We start from the raw sequence: 22,626 nt of genomic DNA, 5'->3' as shown, positions 1-22,626 counted from the left end.
AGATTTTAGAAAATTTACATGAAATTGCTGCAGGGATGGGGTTCCTAGATGGTTGACATCACTACCTCTAATTACTTTAGCTTCACAAACCGAACAGATGGCTTGATAAATGTTGACAGGATTTGGGTAAAAATAGTTCCACATGAAAGAGGTGGCTTTTTTGGTTTTATGCCCAGGTATAACAATGGCCTTGTACTTACTGTATCATGGGAAACTTTATTTCCCCTAGACTACCTTTAGTACAGTAGTTGTTGAAGTACTAACCTTCATAGCTTCCATGTCTTATTACATCCCCTCTCACAGTCCACACATAACCTCACACATTGTCTTTCTCTCACATCCTCCTGACATTTGGCCAACATTCCTGTGTGACTGGATCATGCAGCCCACAAAGAAACTGTGCATTCTGGCCGGACCAAATTGCAATATATATAGCACCTATCCTTGTGTATCAATGCCTATTTCCCTATAGATTGTAAGCTTGCAAGCAGGGCCCTCTTACCTCTATATCTGTCTGTTATTACCCTGTTTTGTTCTATAACTGTTTCCAATTGTAAAGCGCAACAGAATATGCTGCGCTATATAAGAAACTGTTAATAAATAAATAAATGACTGCCGATAGTACTTCAAATCCACAGAACTTTTATTGAGTTGCTGCTCAAGCTCTTTTATCGACTAATCCACATTGGCTCACAGCACTCATAGTATAAGGGTGGTACTCGAATGATGTTATATTTTTTAACAACCAAGTTTTGTATTTGAAGTTTTGATAACAGTGACTGAACACACAACACAGTGCTGGCACGGCACCTACTGAATGTTATTTTTTTAAGACAGTGCCTGAACCTGAACACACGCAAGTTTTATTTTATTTTTTTTAACACACTGCAACTCACAGAACTTCTAGTAATGGTGAAACCTACAGAACATTATTTTTTAACACAGTGCTGCAGCCCACATTCCAAAGTGTCTCTCTGTTTTTTTTAATGGCACATTGCCTCTTTAGGTTAAACAGTGCTTTTTACCCCCTTTACGGTATACACAATGCTTCTAATGATGTTTTTAAATGACACAGTGCCTTTATTGGTTTGACAAACACAACAGAGTGCTCCAGCTCCTGTCCAACTAGTCCACTCCTCATAATAGCATTTAGCACCTCTGAGTGCTGCAGCCCACAGTCCCAAAATGACACAATGTCCCTATGTTAGTTAACAATGAAAGTAACACACAACATCCTTTCCCTTCTATATCCTGTGTGAAATGGTGCCCAATTACAAAGGAGGGATTTTTTATATGCAATCCAAAACATGCAAGTTTTGGCACCAGGGAGATGGTGTTTTGCCTAATTTTGGATCAGAACATGGTGGGAAGACACAAATCCAGGCTCTGTTCGACTCTGAACCCTTAAGTTTGTGTGTGTTCAGTTTCCATGGAAACCGAGAACATCTCTCATTCACAATGAATAGGCCTGATGTAATCATCTCCAAGGTTTGAACAGATAAATGCACAGATGTGCTACAACTGATATCTGAACGGTCCAAGGAAAAAAGATAATAATTTTGTTAGGAACTCACTATTGGGCTCTAGAGCTTTACACAAGTCTTTGACTACCAGGTTGAGTAATGCTGAGTTTCAACCTTTGCAAATTGGCAGCATTGGAGGCTCAATATCAACCAAGGAAAAGTATATAAGATGTGAACAGAGTCTCTTCCATTTGTGTGCCACTCCAAGACATAGTACCCAGATTTCTTGAAGAGGGGACCTGTGTTATTCTCTTACAACCCTTCTTTGAATTAAACACTTGAGGGCCTCAGACAACGTTTTCGGATTGTTATCACTCTATGAAAATTTATTTGAACTACTTGTAAATCCCTAATCCTATATTAATTATGGCTTTACACGGAATTCCAAATCACTTTGGAAACTATAAAAGAGTCACCTATTGCCTTAGGGCCCATAGAAGTTAAAATTACTGCTCAAGATTATCATGAATTATTTATTTTGTATGTTGGTCAATCTCCAAAGATTATGGTGGTGTCGGGAGTACCTAGGCTTGGATTACACAATCTGTCCTATATCTGATCCACTAAATAATTATTGGTATTTTCAGAATACAATATCCATGGGTTCTGATTCTTAAAATGCAACTTACATTTATAGTTAATACCAAGAATTTCATAAAGTGTATCATAGAAAGCAAGCTGAAACAAGCCACCTCAAACACCTTCCTGATAGTCTAAAAAGTCTTAAACCTGGGATTTCTATTTGGAATACCTGCAAACTCATTGATTATGGGCCTGATTCAGAGCCGTTCGCTATTTGCGGTCGTTCGTTCAAAAACAAGGGGTGGCTATTCAAATGATCCGTTCGCAAATTGCAGTCTGTTCACACCTCTAAGTCTGAACGAGCGAGCAAAACATACGCTCGTTTATTTGTTAAAAACGCCCCCTGGCCGCTCGCACCATACATCATGTCCGCTATTTATTAGATTAATCGAGTACATCGACCAGCGTATGAACTGCTCGCTATTCTTGTGGTTGTTTTTTTCAACCGCTATTTTGCGAGCAGTTCTGAGTTTAAAAAAGCCAAGTGACGTGGTCAATGACGCTGCTGTATTAATTATGCACTCCCTTAAAACACCCGTTTTGACCTTTAAGCACGCCTGCGTTCGAATTCCACTCCCCCGTTTACAAGCACCTTCCCCTGTTACCACCCACATATGCCTCATTCTGTCACTCAAAATAGCAGGCACTCGCTATATAGCGTACAAACGATTTTCGGCCGCACTGACTGGTTCGCGCATGCGTACTAAAAACCGTACGCATGCGCAGATGTGCGAACATCGCTCGGAACGAGCGTACGGCCGCTAGCGAGCGGCTCTGAATGAGGGCCTATATGCCAATCTTGAGAAGAGTAATTTCAGTCATTTCAAAACAGAGTCCACATCATTTTGTATTCCTAAAATGTAGAGAGTGTACAAGAGTATAAAGAGGAATCCAGTTAAAACTTGGTCTATTTGAAGGCAGTTCAATGCTGCTTAAAGTATACAAATGATTAAAGTAAGTTTATAAAATACTTCTAGAAGATCATGTAGCCAGTTTATACTGTAAACTATAAAATGGTATTGTTTAGATTGTTGGTTCTAAACTTCAGTCCTCAAATCCACAGTACTGTAGATCATGTATTGTGCATTTTTTTTGATCATGCACAGGTGAGCTACTGTAATTTAATTTGATGGGTCAGTAAATATCCCACCTGCTTCCACAGACAGAAATCCTTATAACATGACGTGATGGGGTGCTTAAGGATTGGATTTAAGAACCATGGGCTATGACATTCAATTTAATGCCAGGAAGCCTTCTACAGTTTAAAATAAACTTTCCTAACAGCCTGTTTTGGCACATTCTGACCCAATGAAATGTTGAAGATGGATGTGTCAGGCATTGTGGATGGACTATATTAATCACAAACATGATAGAACATATAGCACTGTGTTTATTTTTGCAAGCAGCTGTCTCAGAAATATCCGGCAGAATAAAATAATAGAGGCATCTTCTAGAAGGTGTTAGCATTAGTATTTTTGCCTACAGTACTTAAATTTTTTTAAAATACTGTACTGACATTTTGACAAGGCAAATGGACGTTGCATATCACTAGGTTAATTTTTATTAGAGCATATAGGACTGGGTCCTGCAATGGAAATCAGACACTATAGTAGGTCAAATTGAATTTTCATAGAGTATTCACTATAAGAATAAATCTTTTTTGCAACCCAAAAAAGTTGTGGCTACTCTTACTTTACTTTGTCTACCTTGCATGATTAGTTAGATAGCTGCTACTGCCAGGTAATTACATATTGTATGTAAACAGAAGTTACAATACTCAGAATTACTAATATAAAATGATTGTTGTTTACAGTAAAAATATTTTTGTACTATTGTTTAAGGCACAAGATCATATAATAATAATATCACAATTCCAAAATAGATGGACACCCTTGGAGAATTAAAGACATTGGACTTGACAGTCATAAATTATTGATGGCCATAGATGACTAAGGACCAGAACATCTCACACTGCATGACAGCCTATTGCAAACTCTTCCCATTATATCTTGTCTATGGGAAAAAAAATTACTGTGTGTGGACTTGTTTTTTTTTTTTCTGAATTACCAACTTCAAAGGCATTTAACACAATCTAGTTGGAGGTTCTGTAGATCATTTTCTAAGATTATATATTTTATCTGGTTTCAAATATTACTCTAAGCTTCACAAACCCTCATTTGTGTTTTGAAACATATTTAGGCTTTATTGTTTTCCAGAAACCAAAGTGTACTTTTCTGAAGAAGCAGAAGTGACATGAGGCACAGAGGTTATTTGAAATCTCTAATATAATCTGATGGGACCACATTTTGTTATTGACACACTTTATCATGCCCATTAGAAAGAGTAATTTTGTGAGAACCAGTTATCTTTTTATGCGATTGTTGTAGAACTCAATGTGCCATGATTTTTAAAAAGTATATTCCTGAATAAATGGATGACCCATGAACATTTTTCAATAGAAATTTATTACACACCATGTATCAATTAAAAATATTTAAAAAATGTCCTATCAAGGTTTCACTCTCTTCTAAAACAGAGGTGTGTGTGTGTGTGTGTGTGTGTGTGTGTGTGTGTGTGTGTGTGTGTGTGTGTGTGTGTGTGTGTGTGTGTTTGTGTGTGTGTGTGACATATTGTCATGGTTTCCAGTGTACAATGTTTTTTTGTCTTCCTTTGTTATTATTACTCAGAAATCGGGATGGCCATTACTGATAGAGAAAAAAGTTATGTTGGCTGGAATCCATTTGGAATATTACTTTAAGTTTTCTCCAAAGTGTAGGAATACCCTCCCCCCTAGTACCTAACTCTAACCCTCCCCCTAGTGCCAAACCTTAACCCTCCCCCCATGGTGCCTAACCTTAAACCTCCCCCCATGGTGCCTAACCTAAACCCTCCACCCATAGTGACTAACCTTAACCCTCCCCCCTAGTGCCTAACTCTAACCCTCCCCCCTAGTGCCAAACCTTAACCCTACCCCCATGGTGCCTAACCTAAACCCTCCCCCCATAGTGACTAACCTTAACCCTCCCCCCCTAGTGCCAAACCTTAACCCTCCCCCCATGGTGCCTAACCTTAACCCTCCCCCCCATAGTGCCTAACCTTAACCCTCCCCCATAGCGTCTAACCTAAACCCTCTCTCCCAGTGCCTAACCCTAAATCTCTTCACTAGTGCCTAACCCTTAAATCTAACCCCCTCCCTAAACCCACTACTTACCCTCCGGATGCTGGTGTTAGGGCTGTCAGCACCAGGATTCTGACTGATGTCGGCATTCCGGCGCCGTCATTGTGAGCGCCTGCATCCCGGCTTTCGGGATTTCAACTACTGCTCTTTTATACCTGCTCTTCCATTACTTCAATTTCTCCTTATTGACATATAAAACTGGCATCAGAAAGGTTTTTGTTCATTTTCTTGCACAATTATGCTCTTAGCAAACATTACATTGTATCCATTGGAAACACATCTTCATAGTTCCTCTGCATGTGATGGTTCTTTATGACTATATTGTTCTTATACTACTAATAAAACAAATTTCTAAAAAAAAATTGAACACTATTTCAATTACAGGTCACCCTGTTCATAGCTGCACCTCATTATAATACCATATTTGTCCTGTGGTTGTATAAAAAGAGCACAATGTATATTTAAGAGTTGTATATGGTTATGTCTAATTATTCACAAACTTATTTTATAATCACCAAGTTGTCTATAAATTGCCAAAGAAAGGAGCAAAAAGCCCCCAACTATTTTCACGGTTATGGGTTAGACACATCTGGATGGAAGTATAGTGTGTGACTAAATTAATGTTGCTGTATAACGTAATACACTACACATTATAAAGTGATGAAGCCCTTTCATACACTGACATACAGAGCCTGAAGACTGCAATGCATCACAAGGATCATTATAGCCTATACACTTTAATACATTCTCTGTTATTTATCATTCCAGCTTGAGGATAATGCTTAGGAGGACTTCTTGCCATACAGTGATGATCTGCGTGATGATCCTGTGCCTGACACTTAGCAGATCCCTAACTTCATCACCTGCCTGTACCCTGGAATTACAAGAAGCATTAGAGGACTACAAATATTTTAAAAATGGGGACATTATAATTGGAGGTATATTAACCCTTAACGTTAACATGGACTTAGATGAGAGACTAATGGTTTGTAGTGGGTAAGTGAAAAATAATATCTAAAATAAAATTAAAATGACTAAATATACTAATCAATTGAAACAGATAATTCTTCTTTTTCCTGGGATATTTTTATGGAAATACTGAATAAAGGTGCATTATACAATGTAGTTATGTATAATGAACAACACGTCCACTGACCTTGATTTCTAGGGTAAGCAGAAACCGATGTCTCAAACAAAGTTCCACGGTGGCCTTGCTTTGTATGATAGATTTAATTACTACAGTATGTCCTCTTATACTTTATGTATGATCAATGTCATAATAAAGCTACTATATTTCTGTAATTTAGAAAAGATTGTCTGATCCTATTCTTTCTGAGCCGGATATGACATTATTTATGCTGGATGGAATTTTTAATAAATACTATTATTCCGTCTGTTGGACAAGTGCACAATACATTAATTTGTATAATGTATGTAATTGTGATGCTGCAAAGTGCTGTACATTATCTGTATGCAGGAGGCAATTCTCAGTACCTGTTATTATTCTGCATGATGGGTGACTGCAAAGCGCTGCACATTATCTGTATGCAGGAGGCAATTCTCAGTACCTGTTATTATTCTGCATGATGGGTGACTGCAAAGTGCTGCACATTATCTGTATGCAGGAGGTAATTCTCAGTACTTGTCATTATTTTGCATGATGGGTGGCTGCAAAGTGTTGCACATTATCTGTATGCAGGAGGCAATTCTCAGTACCTGTTACTATTCTGCATGATGGGTGGCTGCAAAGTGCTGCACATTATCTGTATGCAGAAGGTAATTCTCAGTACTTGTCATTATTTTGCATGATGGGTGGCTGCAAAGTGTTGCACATTATCTGTATGCAGGAGGCAATTATCAGTAACTGTCATTATTCTGCATGATGGGTGAATGCAAAGTGCTGCACATTATCTGTATACAGGAGGCAATTCTCAGTAACTGTTACTATTCTGCATGATGGGTGACTGCAAAGCGCTGCATATTATTTGTATGTAGGAGGCAATTCTCAGAAACTGTTATTATTCTGCATGATGGGTGACTGCAAAGTGCTGCACATTATCTGTATGTAGGAGGCAATTCTCAGTAACTGTCATTATTCTGCATGATGTGTTGCTGCAAAGTGCTGCACATTATCTGTATGCAGGAGGCAATTCTCAGTAACTGTCATTATTCTGCATGATGTGTTGCTGCAAAGTGCTGCACATTATCTGTATGTAGCAGGCAATTCTCAGTACCTGTTATTATTCTGCATGATGTGTGGCTGCAAAGTGCTGCACATTATCTGTATGTAGGAGGCAATTCTCAGTACCTGTTATTATTCTGCATGATGTGTTGCTGCAAAGTGCTGTACATTATCTGTATGCAGGAGGCAATTCTCATAACTGTTATTATTCTGCATGATGGGTGGCTGCAAAGTGCTGCACATTATCTGTATGCAGGAGGCAATTCTCATAACTGTTATTATTCTGCATGATGGGTGGCTGCAAAGTGCTGCACATTATCTGTATGCAGGAGGCAATTCTCATAACTGTTATTATTCTGCATGATGGGTGGCTGCAAAGTGCTGCACATTATCTGTATGCAGGAGGCAATTCTCAGTAACTGTCATTATTCTGCATGATGGGTGACTGCAAAGTGCTGCACATTATCTGTATGCAGGAGGCAATTCTCAGTAACTGTTATTATTCTGCATGATGGATTACTGCAAAGTGCTGCACATTATCTGTATGCAGGAGGCAATTCTCAGTAACTGTCAATATTCTGCATGATGGATGACTGCAAAGTGCTGCACATTATCTGTATGCAGGAGGCAATTCTCAGTAACTGTTATTATTCTGCATGATGGGTGGCTGCAAAGTGCTGCACATTATCTGTATGCAGGAGGCAATTCTCAGTATCTGTCATTATTCTGCATGATGGGTGACTGCAAAGTGCTGCACATAATCTGTATGCAGAAGGCAATTCTCAGTAACTGTCATTATTCTGCATGATGGGTGACTGCAAAGTGCTGCACATTATCTGTATGCAGGAGGCAATTCTCAGTATCTGTTATTATTCTGCATGATGGGTGGCTGCAAAGTGCTGCACATTATCTGTATGCAGGAGGCAATTCTCAGTAACTGTCATTATTCTGCATGATGGATTACTGCAAAGTGCTGCACATTATCTGTATGCAGGAGGCAATTCTCAGTAACTGTCATTATTCTGCATGATGGATTACTGCAAAGTGCTGCACATTATCTGTATGCAGGAGGTAATTCTCAGTAACTGTCATTATTCTGCATGATGGATTACTGCAAAGTGCTGCACATTATCTGTATGCAGGAGGTAATTCTCAGTAACTGTCATTATTCTGCATGATGAGTGACTGCAAAGTGCTGCACATTATCTGTATGCAGGAGGCAATTCTCAGTAACTGTTATTATTCTGCATGATGGGTGACTGCAAAGTGCTGCACATTATCTGTATGCAGGAGGCAATTCTCAGTAACTGTCATTATTCTGCATGATGGATTACTGCAAAGTGCTGCACATTATATGTATGCAGGAGGCAATTCTCAGTAACTGTCATTATTCTGCATGATGGATTACTGCAAAGTGCTGCACATTATCTGTATGCAGGAGGTAATTCTCAGTAACTGTCATTATTCTGCATGATGAGTGACTGCAAAGTGCTGCACATTATCTGTATGCAGGAGGCAATTCTCAGTAACTGTCATTATTCTGCATGATGAGTGACTGCAAAGTGCTGCACATTATCTGTATGCAGGAGGCAATTCTCAGTAACAGTCATTATTCTGCATGATGGGTGACTGCAAAGTGCTGCACATTATCTGTATGCAGGTGGCAATTCTCAGTAACTGTTATTATTCTGCATGATGGGAGACTGCAAAGTGCTGCACATTATCTGTATGCAAGAGGTAATTCTCAGTAACAGTCATTATTCTGCATGATGGGTGACTGCAAAGTGCTGCACATTATCTGTATGCAGGAGGCAATTCTCAGTAACTGTCATTATTCTGCATGATGGGTGACTGCAAAGTGCTGCACATTATCTGTATGCAGGTGGCAATTCTCAGTAACTGTTATTATTCTGCATGATGGGTGACTGCAAAGTGCTGCACATTATCTGTATGCAGGAGGCAATTCTCAGTAACTGTCATTATTCTGCATGATGGGTGGCTGCAAAGTGCTGCACATTATCTGTATGCTGGAGGCAATTCTCAGTACCTGTTACTATTCTGCATGATGGGTGACTGCAAAGTGCTGCACATTATCTGTATGCAGGAGGCAATTCTCAGTACTTGTCATTATTCAGCATGATGGGTGGTGCAAAGTGCTTCACATTATCTGTATGCAGGAGGCAATTCTCAGTACCTGTTACTATTCTGCATGATGGGTGACTGCAAAGTGCTGCACATTATCTGTATGCAGGAGGCAATTCTCAGTAACTGTCATTATTCTGCATAGTGGGTGAATGCAAAGTGCTTCACATTATCTGTATGCAGGAGGCAATTCTCAGTAACTGTCATTATTCTGCATGATGGGTGACTGCAAAGTGCTGCACATTATCTGTATGCAGGAGGTAATTCTCAGTAACTGTCATTATTCTGCATGATGGGTGACTGCAAAGTGCTGCACATTATCTGTATGCAGGAGGTAATTCTCAGTAACTGTTATTATTCTGCATGATGGGTGACTGCAAAGTGCTGCACATTATCTGTATGCAGGAGGCAATTCTCAGTAACTGTCATTATTCTGCATGATGGGTGACTGCAAAGTGCTGCACATTATCTGTATGCAGGAGGCAATTCTCAGTAACTGTCATTATTCTGCATGATGGGTGGCTGCAAAGTGCTGCACATTATCTGTATGCTGGAGGCAATTCTCAGTACCTGTTACTATTCTGCATGATGGGTGACTGCAAAGTGCTGCACATTATCTGTATGCAGGAGGCAATTCTCAGTACTTGTCATTATTCAGCATGATGGGTGGTGCAAAGTGCTTCACATTATCTGTATGCAGGAGGCAATTCTCAGTACCTGTTACTATTCTGCATGATGGGTGACTGCAAAGTGCTGCACATTATCTGTATGCAGGAGGCAATTCTCAGTAACTGTCATTATTCTGCATAGTGGGTGAATGCAAAGTGCTTCACATTATCTGTATGCAGGAGGCAATTCTCAGTAACTGTCATTATTCTGCATGATGGGTGACTGCAAAGTGCTGCACATTATCTGTATGCAGGAGGTAATTCTCAGTAACTGTCATTATTCTGCATGATGGGTGACTGCAAAGTGCTGCACATTATCTGTATGCAGGAGGTAATTCTCAGTACCTGTCATTATTCTGCATGATGGGTGGTTGCAAAGTGCTGCACATTATCTGTATGCAGGAGGTAATTCTCAGTACCTGTTATTATTCTGCATGATGGGTGACTGCAAAGTGCTGCACATTATCTGTATGCAGGAGGCAATTCTCAGTAACTGTCATTATTCTGCATGATGGGTGGCTGCAAAGTGCTGCACATTATCTGTATGCTGGAGGCAATTCTCAGTACCTGTTACTATTCTGCATGATGGGTGACTGCAAAGTGCTGCACATTATCTGTATGCAGGAGGCAATTCTCAGTACTTGTCATTATTCAGCATGATGGGTGGTGCAAAGTGCTTCACATTATCTGTATGCAGGAGGCAATTCTCAGTACCTGTTACTATTCTGCATGATGGGTGACTGCAAAGTGCTGCACATTATCTGTATGCAGGAGGCAATTCTCAGTAACTGTCATTATTCTGCATAGTGGGTGAATGCAAAGTGCTTCACATTATCTGTATGCAGGAGGCAATTCTCAGTAACTGTCATTATTCTGCATGATGGGTGACTGCAAAGTGCTGCACATTATCTGTATGCAGGAGGTAATTCTCAGTAACTGTCATTATTCTGCATGATGGGTGACTGCAAAGTGCTGCACATTATCTGTATGCAGGAGGTAATTCTCAGTACCTGTCATTATTCTGCATGATGGGTGGTTGCAAAGTGCTGCACATTATCTGTATGCAGGAGGTAATTCTCAGTACGTGTTATTATTCTGCATGATGGGTGACTGCAAAGTGCTGTACATTATGTGTATGCAGGAGGCAATTCTCTCATCCTATCACCACACCTCACATAACACGCCCCTTAACCTCTTGCCCTATCACATCTGCCTCCTTACTGTAAACAAAAATCTTTAACTTTATTAACCCCCTATATCCGTGACTAGAAGTTTATGTGCCCTCGGTTGTAGCCCAAACTTCCGTTATATTGTAATACGGATTTTAGGAAAATTTGGACCTGATCTGGAGGCGCTCCAAAAAAGTTGAGTGTTCAAAAAAAATGTAAAACTTGCACCTTATTGAATACCAAAAATAGGGGGAAAGTCCTTCAGGTTAGAGATCTTTGGTAAACTCGCACCTAATTAGCAATGCCCCATAGATGTAGAGCACTTTCACTAAAAAACTCAAATGTACAAATATATGAAATGCAATATGTGTGCAGGTCTACACCAGTCGTATTTGTGTAAGGTTTACATCCAGGGAATATCAGATCCACTTCCACCCAATTTTTTAAACTTATGTTTTGATAGCAAAATACACATTCACTATTAGCTTGTAGTAAAATTAAAAAAGCTCAAATATAGCAGGTATTTTGCTCCTTCTACATTAAGTAATGTTAAAATATTTGAACAATTTTTTATGCAATTATATAATACAATATATAATATGAAGCAATGATGCAATGAAGAAAGCAATGGTCAGCTTCAGAGTTGAAACCACAGTCAGCCAATCATCTAGTGCTGGTCATCTTCACTGCATACTTGCCAACTCTCCCTAATTGTCAGGGAGACTCCCTGAAATAGCAGTAATCTCCCTGACTCCCTGAAGACTCTGCCAATCTCCCTCATTTCACCTTACCCCCATTATGACACTGTTATATAAAAGAAAAAACAGATATATACATTCAAATGGGATCATTAGTATAATTTCCCTGCATTGGTTATAGGGCACAATGATCCCTTTGGTTACATTTATTTTCTGAGAAATATCCGTGTGTTTTCATCAACAAGTAGTTATTACTAACAGCTTTGGGGCTCATTTACATTTGGATGTAAGTCAGTGTTATGACACGCCTCTCAGATGTAGCAGTACACGCCCATCACATGTATGACACGCCTCTCAGATGTAGCAGTACACACCCACTTTACTGCCACACTCATAGGTGCTGCTTTCACAATCTCCCTGAAATGCTTTATCAAAAGTAGGTAAGTATGCTTTACTATAAACTAGGGGTGTGCATCGGCCACTTTTCGTGTTTTGTGTTTTGGTTTTGGATCTGGATCTTTCTTCGTGTTTTGGATCTGGATTGGTTTTGCCAAAACCACCCTTCCGTGTTTTGGGTTCTGGGTTTTGTGTTTTGGATCTGTATTTTTTTGAAAAAATGCATAAAAACAGCTAAAATCACATAATTTGTAGGTTTTTCTGCTCCTATGCTATTATTAACCTCAATAACCTTAATTTCCACACATTTCCAGTCTATTCTGAACACCTCACACCTCACAATAGTGTTTTTATGTCCAAAAGGTTGCACCGAGTTAGCTGGATGACTATGCTAAGCGACACGAGTGGGCGGCACAAACATGTGACCCATCTAGGCGTGATACTGCAGTGGCAGACACGATGGCAGTTTGAAAAACTAGGCCCCAAACTGTACATAATGCAAAGAAAAAAAAGAGGTGCAAGATGGAATTGTCCTTGGGCCCTCCCACCCACCCTTATGTTGTATAAACAGGACATGCACACTTTAACAAACCAATCATTTCAGCGCCAGGGTCTGCCACACAACTGTGGCTGAAATGATTGGTTCGTTTGGGCCCCCACAAAACAAGCTGGCAATTAATCTGTCCCTGCACAAACTGGCTCTACGGAGGCAAGATGTCATCCTCATCCTCCTAATCCACCGATTCCTCACCCTCTTCAGTGTGTTCATCCTCATCCTCACAAAGTATTAATTCGTCCCCACTTGAATCCACCACCACAGGTCCCTCTGTACGTTCTGGAGGCTGGTCTCCCTGGAAGAGCTGATAATTCATTTTGATGAACATCATCTTCTCCACATTCTGTGGAAGCAACCTCCTACGCCTTTCGCTGACAAGGTTCCCAGCTGCACTAAACACTCTTTCAGAGTACACACTGGAGGGGGCGCAACTCAGGTAAAATAGAGCCAGTTTGTACAGGGGCCTCCAAATTGCCTCTTTTTCCTGCCAGTACAGGTATGGACTGTCTGACATGCCTACTTGGATGCTGTCACCGATGTAATCCTCCACCATTCTGTCAATGGTGACAGTATCATATGCAGTGACAGTAGACATGTCAGAAATTGTTGCCCGGTCCTTCAGTCCGGACCAGATGTCCAAACTTGGTCCTGCCTGCCCTGCATCACCGCCAGCGGGTTGCTTAGGATACCTAAGTTTTATCCAGGCAGCCCCAGTTGTGGAAGAAAATGAAGAAGGAGCTGTTGACGTGTTACGTTCCGCTTCAGCTGACAGTGTGTTCACCAGCAGGTCTTTGCACCTCTGCAGGCTTGTGTCGGCCGGAAAGAGAGACACCACATAGGCTTTAAACCTAGGATCGAGCACGGTGGCCAAAATGTAGTGGTCTGATTTCAACAGATTGACCACCCTGGAATCCTGGCAAAGCGAATGAAGGGCTTCATCCACAAGTCCCACATGCCGAGCGGAATCTCTCCGTCTTAGCTCCTCCTTCACTTTCTCCAGCTGCTTCTGCAAAAGCCTGATGAGGGGAATGACCTGACTCAAGCTGGCAGTGTCTGAACTGACTTCACGTGTGGCAAGTTCGAAGGGCTGGAGAACCTTGCACAACACGGAAATCATTCTCCACTGTGCTTGAGTCAGGTGCATACCCCCTCCTTTGCCTATGTCATAGGTGGATGTATAGGCTTGAATGGCCTTTTGCTGCTCCTCCATCCTCTGAAGCATATAGAGGGTTGAGTTCCACCGCGTCACAACCTCTTGCTTCAGGTGATGGTGGGGCAGGTTCAAGAGTGTTTGCTGGTGCTCCAGTCTTCGGCACGCAGTCGCTGAATGGCGAAAGTGGCCAGAAATTTTTCGGGCCACCCAAAGCGTCTCCTGCATGCCCCTGTCGCTTTTCAGAAAATTCTGCACCACCAAGTTTATTGTGTGAGCAAAACATGGGACGTGCTGGAATTTGCCCAGATGTAATGCCCGCACAATATTGGTGGCGTTGTCAGATATCACAAATCCCCAGGAGAGTCTAAGTGGGGTAAGCCACTGGGCGATGATTTCCCTCAGTTTCTCTAAGAGGTTGTCGGCGGTGTGCCTCTTACTGAAACCGGTGATACACAGCGTAGCCTGCCTTGGAACGAGCTCGTGTTTCTGAGATGCTGCGACTGGTGACGCTGCTGCTGTTGCTGCATAAGGTGATACATCTACCCAGTGGGCTGTCACAGTCATATAGTCCTTAGTCTGCCCTGTTCCACTTGTCCACATGTCCGTGGTTAAGTGGACATTGGGTACAACCGCATTTTTCAGGACACTGAAGACACTTTTTCTGATGTTTCTGTACAGTCTCGGTATCGCCTGCCTAGTGAAGTGGAATCTATATGGGATTTGGAACCGGGGACACAATACCTCCATCAATTGTCTAAATCCCACTGCACTAATGGTGGATACCGGACACACGTCTAGCACCAACATAGCAGTCAAGGCCTCAGTTATACGTTTTGCTTCAGGATGACTGCTGTCATACTTCATCCTCCTCGCTAAGGACTGTTGGAGGGTCAATTGTTTAGTAAAAGTAGTGGTGTTCCTACTTCCTCTCTGGGATGATGAACGACTCCCAGCAGCAGCAACAGCAGCAGCGGCAGCAGGAGGTGTAGCAATGAAGGATCCTCCGGAGAAGTCAGTCATGCCAGTGACATGGCCTGCAGGACTACTTCCGACCCTGACTATGGAGGAAATTGACGAGGAGGGAGTTGACGGTGTTGTTTGCAGGCGCTTGGATACAACAGTACAACGGGATTTAGGTGTCCCTGGACTGCTTACGGTCTTAGCCAAAGTTTCTGAACTTGACAGTAACTTATTATGAATGCGCTGCAGGTGCCGTATAAGGGAGGATGTTCCTAGGTGGTTAACGTCCCTATCCCTACTTATTCCACCTTTACATAAGGTACATATGGCAAGACAGTTGTTGTCCGGATTTGGATAGAAATATTGCCAGACCAAAGAGGTGGAATGTTTGGTCTTCTGCCCAGGCATGACCGTGATGGGCTTTTTCATCCCACGGACAACAACTGTCTCCCCCGGAGCCTGATTTAAACAAACCATATCACCATCAGAATCCTCCTCGCCAACTTCCTCCTCAGCGCCAGCTACACCAGTATCCTCATCCTGTTGTACTTCAACAGTGACATCTTCAATTTGCATATCAGCAAGTGGACTGTGGGTGCTCCTTTCAGCACTTGCAGGGGGCGTGCAAATGGTGGAAAGAGCCACCTCTTCCCGTCCAGTGCTGGGAAGGTCAGGCATCGCAACCACCACCACACTTGGACTCTACTTGGGGATTTGTGATATCTTCTTAGAAAGCACAGTTCTTCGCTGTGCTTTTGCCAGCTTAACACTTTTGATTTTTTTAGTGGGAGGAGGGCTTCCATGTGAAGCTGAATCACTAGCCATGAACATACTAGGGATCGACCTTAGCTAAAAACAGAAAATATTTTTTTATTTTTGCTGGAGAGTAGTGCACTTTGTGGGTTACACCAGCCTTTAAGAAATGAGCCAGCCGGCTCTTTACTTATGGGACACAGGCGCACGCTTGGCGCTGCTCCTTTGTTGATGCACGTGCGGCTACTGCGCACACAATTCACAAACACAGAAAATAATTTTTTTTTTGGTTTGGACTGGAGTGTACTTTGGGGTTACAGCACCCTTTAATGGTCAAGCCAGCCGGCCCTTTACTTATGACACAGGCGCACGCTTGGCACTACTTTGTTGATGCACGTGCGGCTACTGCGCACACAATTCACAAACACAGAAAATATATTTTTTTTGGTTTGGAGTGTACTTTGGGGGTTACAGCACCCTTTAACGGTCAAGCCAGCTGGCCCTTTACTTATGACACAGGTGCACGCTTGGCACTACTTTGTTGATGCACGTGCTGCTACTGCGCACACAATTCACAAACACAGAAAATATATATTTTTTTGGATTGGTCTGGAGTGTACTTTGGGGGTTACAGCACCCTTTAACGGTCAAGCCAGCTGGCCCTTTACTTATGACACAGGCGCACGCTTGGCACTACCTTGTTGATGCACGTGCGGCTACTGCGCACACAATTCACAAACACAGAAAAAATATTATTTTTTTAGCACTTGGGGGGAGCACCCCTGATGGACAGAGCTTTACCTCCAGCTTTACCGGGATAGTAGTACCAACTCTGCCCCCCCTTCAGAGTCCCTGAGGGAAATTAGGCAATATTACAGCATGGCACACAGGCTTAGTTCAGACATGCTGCAGCTCAGAGTGTAACACAATAATCCGGTAAAGGATACCTGGGAGGAGCATGTATATAACCAGGCATGGCAGCTGCATCTCAGTACTCTGGCTGTTTGTATAAGCTATGAGAGCATCAGCCCCAATGAAGTTTAGAATTACAAGGAAAGCTAAAAGCCCTGTTACAGCAGTATTCCTGATGACCAAGGGTAATGCAGCTGGTATGGTTTGTGATGCATAGATTCCAATTTTGAATTATGTTCATTTAGGTATACATATATTTATATTTGATAAATAATTTGACTGGAAAATATTTTCTCTATTCACAGAGCCATTTTAAGCAATTACAGGAACTTTGTGGATTTTCGTTTTGCCATTGAGGAGGTGAATAAAGATCCTAATATTTTACCCAATGTGACTCTGGGATATCTCTTATATGATTCTTGCAACAATGACAGGAAAGCTGCAAAAAGTGTGATACAAATATTATCAGGACCGGGTAGAACTGTTCCTAATTACTTTTGTTCAGGGCAGGGAAAAATTGCAGGTTTTATTGGAGATTTTGTATCAGAAACAACTCTGCCCATAGCACAAATACTGAGTGTGTATGGATACTCACAGGTGAGTAAAGTCTATATTCTAACGCACAGTACCAGAGACAGACTATTACTGGTTGTAGATGTAGCACTTTATGGACAGTCTGATCAGCTTAGTATACTGTAATTTCCAACTAGCCATACCACATATTTCACATGCAGATGAACCTCTACTGTACATACTGTACACTAGGGGTGAGCGGGTTTGGATTTCTGAAATCCGAACCTCCCCGAGCCCCCCCGATCCGAGGCCGATCCGAATCAGGCTCGACTTTTCCCGCCTGACTCGGATCTGAAATCGAGGCAAAACGTCATCATCCCATCTTCCGGGTCTCGCGGGTTTTGGATCCAATATAAGGTACCCGCGTCGGTGCCATTTTATCACTCGGCTATGGAAAGTGAAGAGGGAGGGTGGGAGTTAGGGCTGGCTGGGCTGTTTAGTGTAGTGTAGTGCAGTGTAGTGTTGTGCTGTGCTGTGCTGCTGTTGTCCATAGGGGCTGTGTCCACTCCTTCAAAGTCCATAGGGGCTGGCTGGACTGTGTTGTGCAGTCAGTTGTCCATAGGGGCTGTGTCCACTCCAAAGTCCTATGCAGTGTCCCAGTCCTAAAGGGGTGGTGTAGTGTTGTCCAGGGCGTGCTCTGTCCATCAGGGGTGCTCCCCCCAAGTGCTAAAAAAATATATTTTTTTCTGTGTTTGTGAATTGTGTGCACTGTGGCTGCACGTGCATCAACAAAGAAGCAGCGCCAAGCGTGCGCCTGTGTCCCATTAGTAAAGGGCCGGCTGGCTTGTCTGTTAAAGGGTGCTGTAACTCAAAAAGTACACTCCAAACAACAAAAAAAAAATTTCTGTGTTTGTGAATTGTGTGCACTGTGGCTGCACGTTCATCAACAAAGGAGCAGCGCCAAGCATGCGCCTGTGTCCCATAAATAAAGGGCCGGCTGGCTTGTCCATTAAAGGGTGTTGTAACCCCCAAAGGGCACTCCAAACAAAATAAAAAAATATTTTCTGTGTTTGTGAATTGTGTGCACTGTGGCTGCACGTGCATCAACAAAGGAGCAGCGCCAAGCATGCGCCTGTGTCCCATACGTAAGGAGCCGGCTGGCTTGTCCGTTAAAGGGTGCTGTAACCCCCAAAGTACACTTCAAACAAAATAAAAGATTCTTCTTTTTTTTTCTGTCTTTGTGAATTGTGTGGGCTGTAGCCGCACCTGCATCCTCAAAGCAGCAGCGACAAGCGTGCATCTGTCTGTTAAAGGGTGGTGTAACCCTCAAAGTGCGCTCCACAAACAATAAAAAAATTCTTTTTTTTCTATCTTTGTGAAATGTGTGGGCTGTAGCCGCACCTGCATCCTCAAAGCAGCAGCGGCAAGCGTGCATCTATCTGTTAAAGGGTGGTGTAACCCTCAAAGTGCGCTCCACAAACAATAAAAAAATAATTCATTTTTTTCTGTCTTTGTGAATTGTGTGGGCTGTAGCCGCACCTGCATCCTCAAAGCAGCAGCGACAAGCGTGCATCTGTCTGTTAAAGGGTGATGTAACCCTCAAAGTGCGCTCCACAAACAATAAAAAAATTCTTCTTTTTTTTCTGTCTTTGTGAAATGTATGCGCAGTAGCTGCACCTGCATCCTCAAATCAGCAGCGACAAGCGTGCGTCTGTCTTTTAAAGGGTGGTGTAACCCTCAAAGTGTGCTCCACAAACAATAAAAAATTCTTCTTTTTTTTCTGTCTTTGTGAATTGTGTGGGCTGTAGCCGCACCTGCATCCTCAAAGCAGCAGAGAAAAGTGTGCATCTGTCTGTTAAAGGATTACATAGGTAACAGCATCCAAGTAGGCATGTCAAACAGTCCGTACCTGTACTGGCAGGAAAAAGAGGCAATTTGGAGGCCCCTGTACAAACTGGCTCTATTTTACCTGAGTTGCCCCCCTCCAGTGTGTACTCTGAAAGAGTGTTTAGTGCAGCCGGGAACCTTGTCAGTGAAAGGTATAGGAGGTTGCTTCCACAAAATGTGGAGAAGATGATGTTCATAAAAACGAATTATCAACTCTTCCAGGGAGACCAGCCTCCAGAACGTACAGAAGGACCTGTGGTGGTGGATTCCAGCGGGGATGAATTAATACTCTGTGAGGATGAGGATGTACACAACACTGAAGAGGGTGAGGAATCGGTGGATGAGGAGGATGAGGACGACATCTTGCCTCCATAGAGCCAGTTTGTACAGGGACACATTAATTGCCAGCTTGTTTTGTGGGGGCCCAAATGAACCAATCATTTCAGCCTCAGTTGTGTGGCAGACCCTGGCGCTGAAATGATTGGTTTGTTAAAGTGTGCATGTCCTGTTTATTCAACATAAGGGTGGGTGGGAGGGCCCAAGGACAATTCCATCTTGCACCTCTTTTTTTTCTTTGCATTATGTACTGTTTGGGGCCTAGTTTTTCAAACTGCCATCCTGTCTGCCACTGCAGTGTCACTCCTAGATGGGCCACGTGTTTGTGCCGGCCACTCGTGTCGCTTAGCATAGTCATCCAGCTACCTTGGTGCAACCTTTTGGACATAAAAACACTATTGTGAGGTGTGAGGTGTTCAGAATAGACTGGAAATGAGTGGAAATGAAGGTTATTGAGGTTAATAATTGCATAGGAGCAGAAAAACCCACAAATTCTGTGATTTTAGCTGTTTTTATGCTTTTTTTCAAAAAAATACAGATCCAAAACACAAAACCCAGAACCCAAAACACGGAAGGATGGTTTTAGCAAAACCAATCCAGATCCAAAACACGAAGAAAGATCCAGATCCAAACCAAAACACAAAACACGAAAAGTGGCCGGTGCACACCCCTACTGTACACACACCAAACCAATGCTCATACTTGCAGAGTGCACTTCTCCCTGATTCAAATGAGTATAGCTGTCACAGATAACCCAGAGGTCCCTCCCATATACCTTTGCCTTTTGCTGGTCACTGATGTAGAGCTTCATCATTTCCTTCTTTGCAGCTACTTTCAGGGCCAGTGCAAGGTTTCCCGGCACCCTAGGCAAAGCTTAAGTTTGCGCCCCGTACTCCCCCCCTCCCCTCAACAAGACCAACTTCATTAATTTGCTCACATGCCCCAGATAATTTTTCACATGCACATCTGCCCTCCAGCAATTCCCTCACAGTTCCCTTCGCTTACATATGTTATTTCTCCAACTAAAGAAACAGTTCTAACTACATAGTGCACTATACAGCGCCAATACTCTTACTGACAGTGACACACAAATGTGATGTACCGACTGGTGCACCGCTAGCACCAGGTTCAGGTGTGTTCGGAATGCTTCGGTGGCCGATTTCCCCATAGTTAAGGTAGGACACACCGTGACAGAGAGGCAAGCATGTATTCCCCTTTTTGCAGACACAGTAACCAGACCGGAAGAAAGGTGCAACGCAATTTTATTGTAACCAATCAAAGATTAACAATTGACACAGGAAATGTTTACCATTCATAGGTTAGACGACATGAATTACACTTTTCAATGTGAAGGTATTTATTTATTACCTCCCTGTCCTCTACTGGTGACCCCAGCTGGCAAGCAAGTGTCACCAACAAGAACCACAATTCCTGTAGAACTTTTACCTAAAACAAATGAGACGCCTAAACATGAAACCTGCTGGTCGAGCTTGTATCAATAATGCACCGGCAGCCTATAGCTTTGAAATACAGTCTGTGCTACGCTTCCTTTTGCTGAGGATAACATGGGAAAAACACATGTAGGTTAGCCTTGTATCAGTAGTGCACCATCAGCCTATAGCTTTGAAATACAGTCTGTGCTACACTTCCTTTTGCTGAGGATAATGTGGGAAAAACACATGTAGGTTAGCCTTGTATCAATAGTGCATCGGCAGCTTATAGCTTTGGAATACAGTCTGTGCTATGCTTCCTTTTGATAAGAAAAACTTGGGAAAAACACATGCAGGTTAGGCTTGTATCAATAGTGCACCAGCAGCCTATAGCTTTGAAATACAGTCTGTGCTACACTTCCTTTTGCTGAGGATAACGTGGGAAAAACACATGTAGGTTAGCCTTGTATCAATAATGCACCGGCAGCCTATAGCTTTGAAATACAGTCTGTGCTACACTTCCTTTTGCTGAGGATAACATGGGAAAAACACATGTAGGTTGGCCTTGTATCAGTAGTGCACCATCAGCCTATAGCTTTGAAATACAGTGTGTGCTATGCTTCCTTTTGCTGAGGATAACATGGGAAAAACACATGTAGGTTAGCCTTGTATCAGTAGTGCACCAGCAGCCTATAGCTTTGAAATACAGGCTGTGCTACACTTCCTTTTCCTGAGGATAACGTGGGAAAAACACATGTAGGTTAGCCTTGTATCAATAGTGCATCGGCAGCTTATAGATTTGGAACACAGTCTGTGTTAATGCTCCTTTTGCTAAGAAACACATGGGAAAAACACAGGCAGGTTAGGCTTGTATCAGTAGTGCGCCAGCAGCCTATAGCTTTAAAATACAGTCTGTGCTGATAGCAGTAGTTCACCGGCAACTTGCAGTAATTTAAACAGTCTTTGAGCCTTGAGGAAAATAGGGACAACACTGAGGCTATGCTGATAGCAGTAGTTCACTGGCAACTTGCAACAATGTAACACAGTCTTTGAGACTTGAGAAAATAAGAACAACAGTCTTCCTAAATGCCTATGCCACAAATTACTACCACCAGAATTGCCAGCCAGGGGTTACATAGGGCTAAATAAACAAGTAATGTATATTACACCACAAAAATTGACAAGGTGAAAGATTCACAGTAAACATACACCTTTTGCTAATAAGATGACAGCACAAGTAATATACTTTACATCAGCATGAATGGAATTTGAAATGGACACTGGGCCAAACAGTGTATAAGAGACAATTTACATTAACACCAGTACCAGTAAATATTCAAACATTTCATGCAAGCAAAATATCAATCAGCATTGACAACAATAACACAGCGAGCAGTGAACAGCTTTACGGAGTGTTATAACAGATAAAGGACCACGGAGGGCCACTATCAACCACTTTAGCTAACACACGAGTCAAACAGTAAACAGAGTCAAATACATATCACATGGCATTACATTTTGTTTAAAGATAAACATAGGACATATTATACATCACCCACGGTGGCATCGGACATGAGCCAACACCCAT

At 42.2% G+C, this 22,626-nt stretch overlaps 1 pseudogene; it reads left to right on the top strand.

Annotated features, from left to right (window-relative positions):
• The first annotated feature begins 6,244 nt into the window (after window positions 1-6,244).
• LOC148479251 (vomeronasal type-2 receptor 26-like) overlaps window positions 6,245-22,626 on the top strand; it is a 166,051-nt pseudogene continuing 149,669 nt past the window's right edge.

This window comes from Taudactylus pleione, unplaced genomic scaffold (genome assembly GCF_031769625.1).
Source record: "Taudactylus pleione unplaced genomic scaffold, aTauple2 ptg000627l, whole genome shotgun sequence".
NCBI lineage: Eukaryota > Metazoa > Chordata > Amphibia > Anura > Myobatrachidae > Taudactylus > Taudactylus pleione.
Note: the sequence above shows the minus strand (reverse complement) of the source record. Positions and strands in the feature narration are given on the sequence as shown.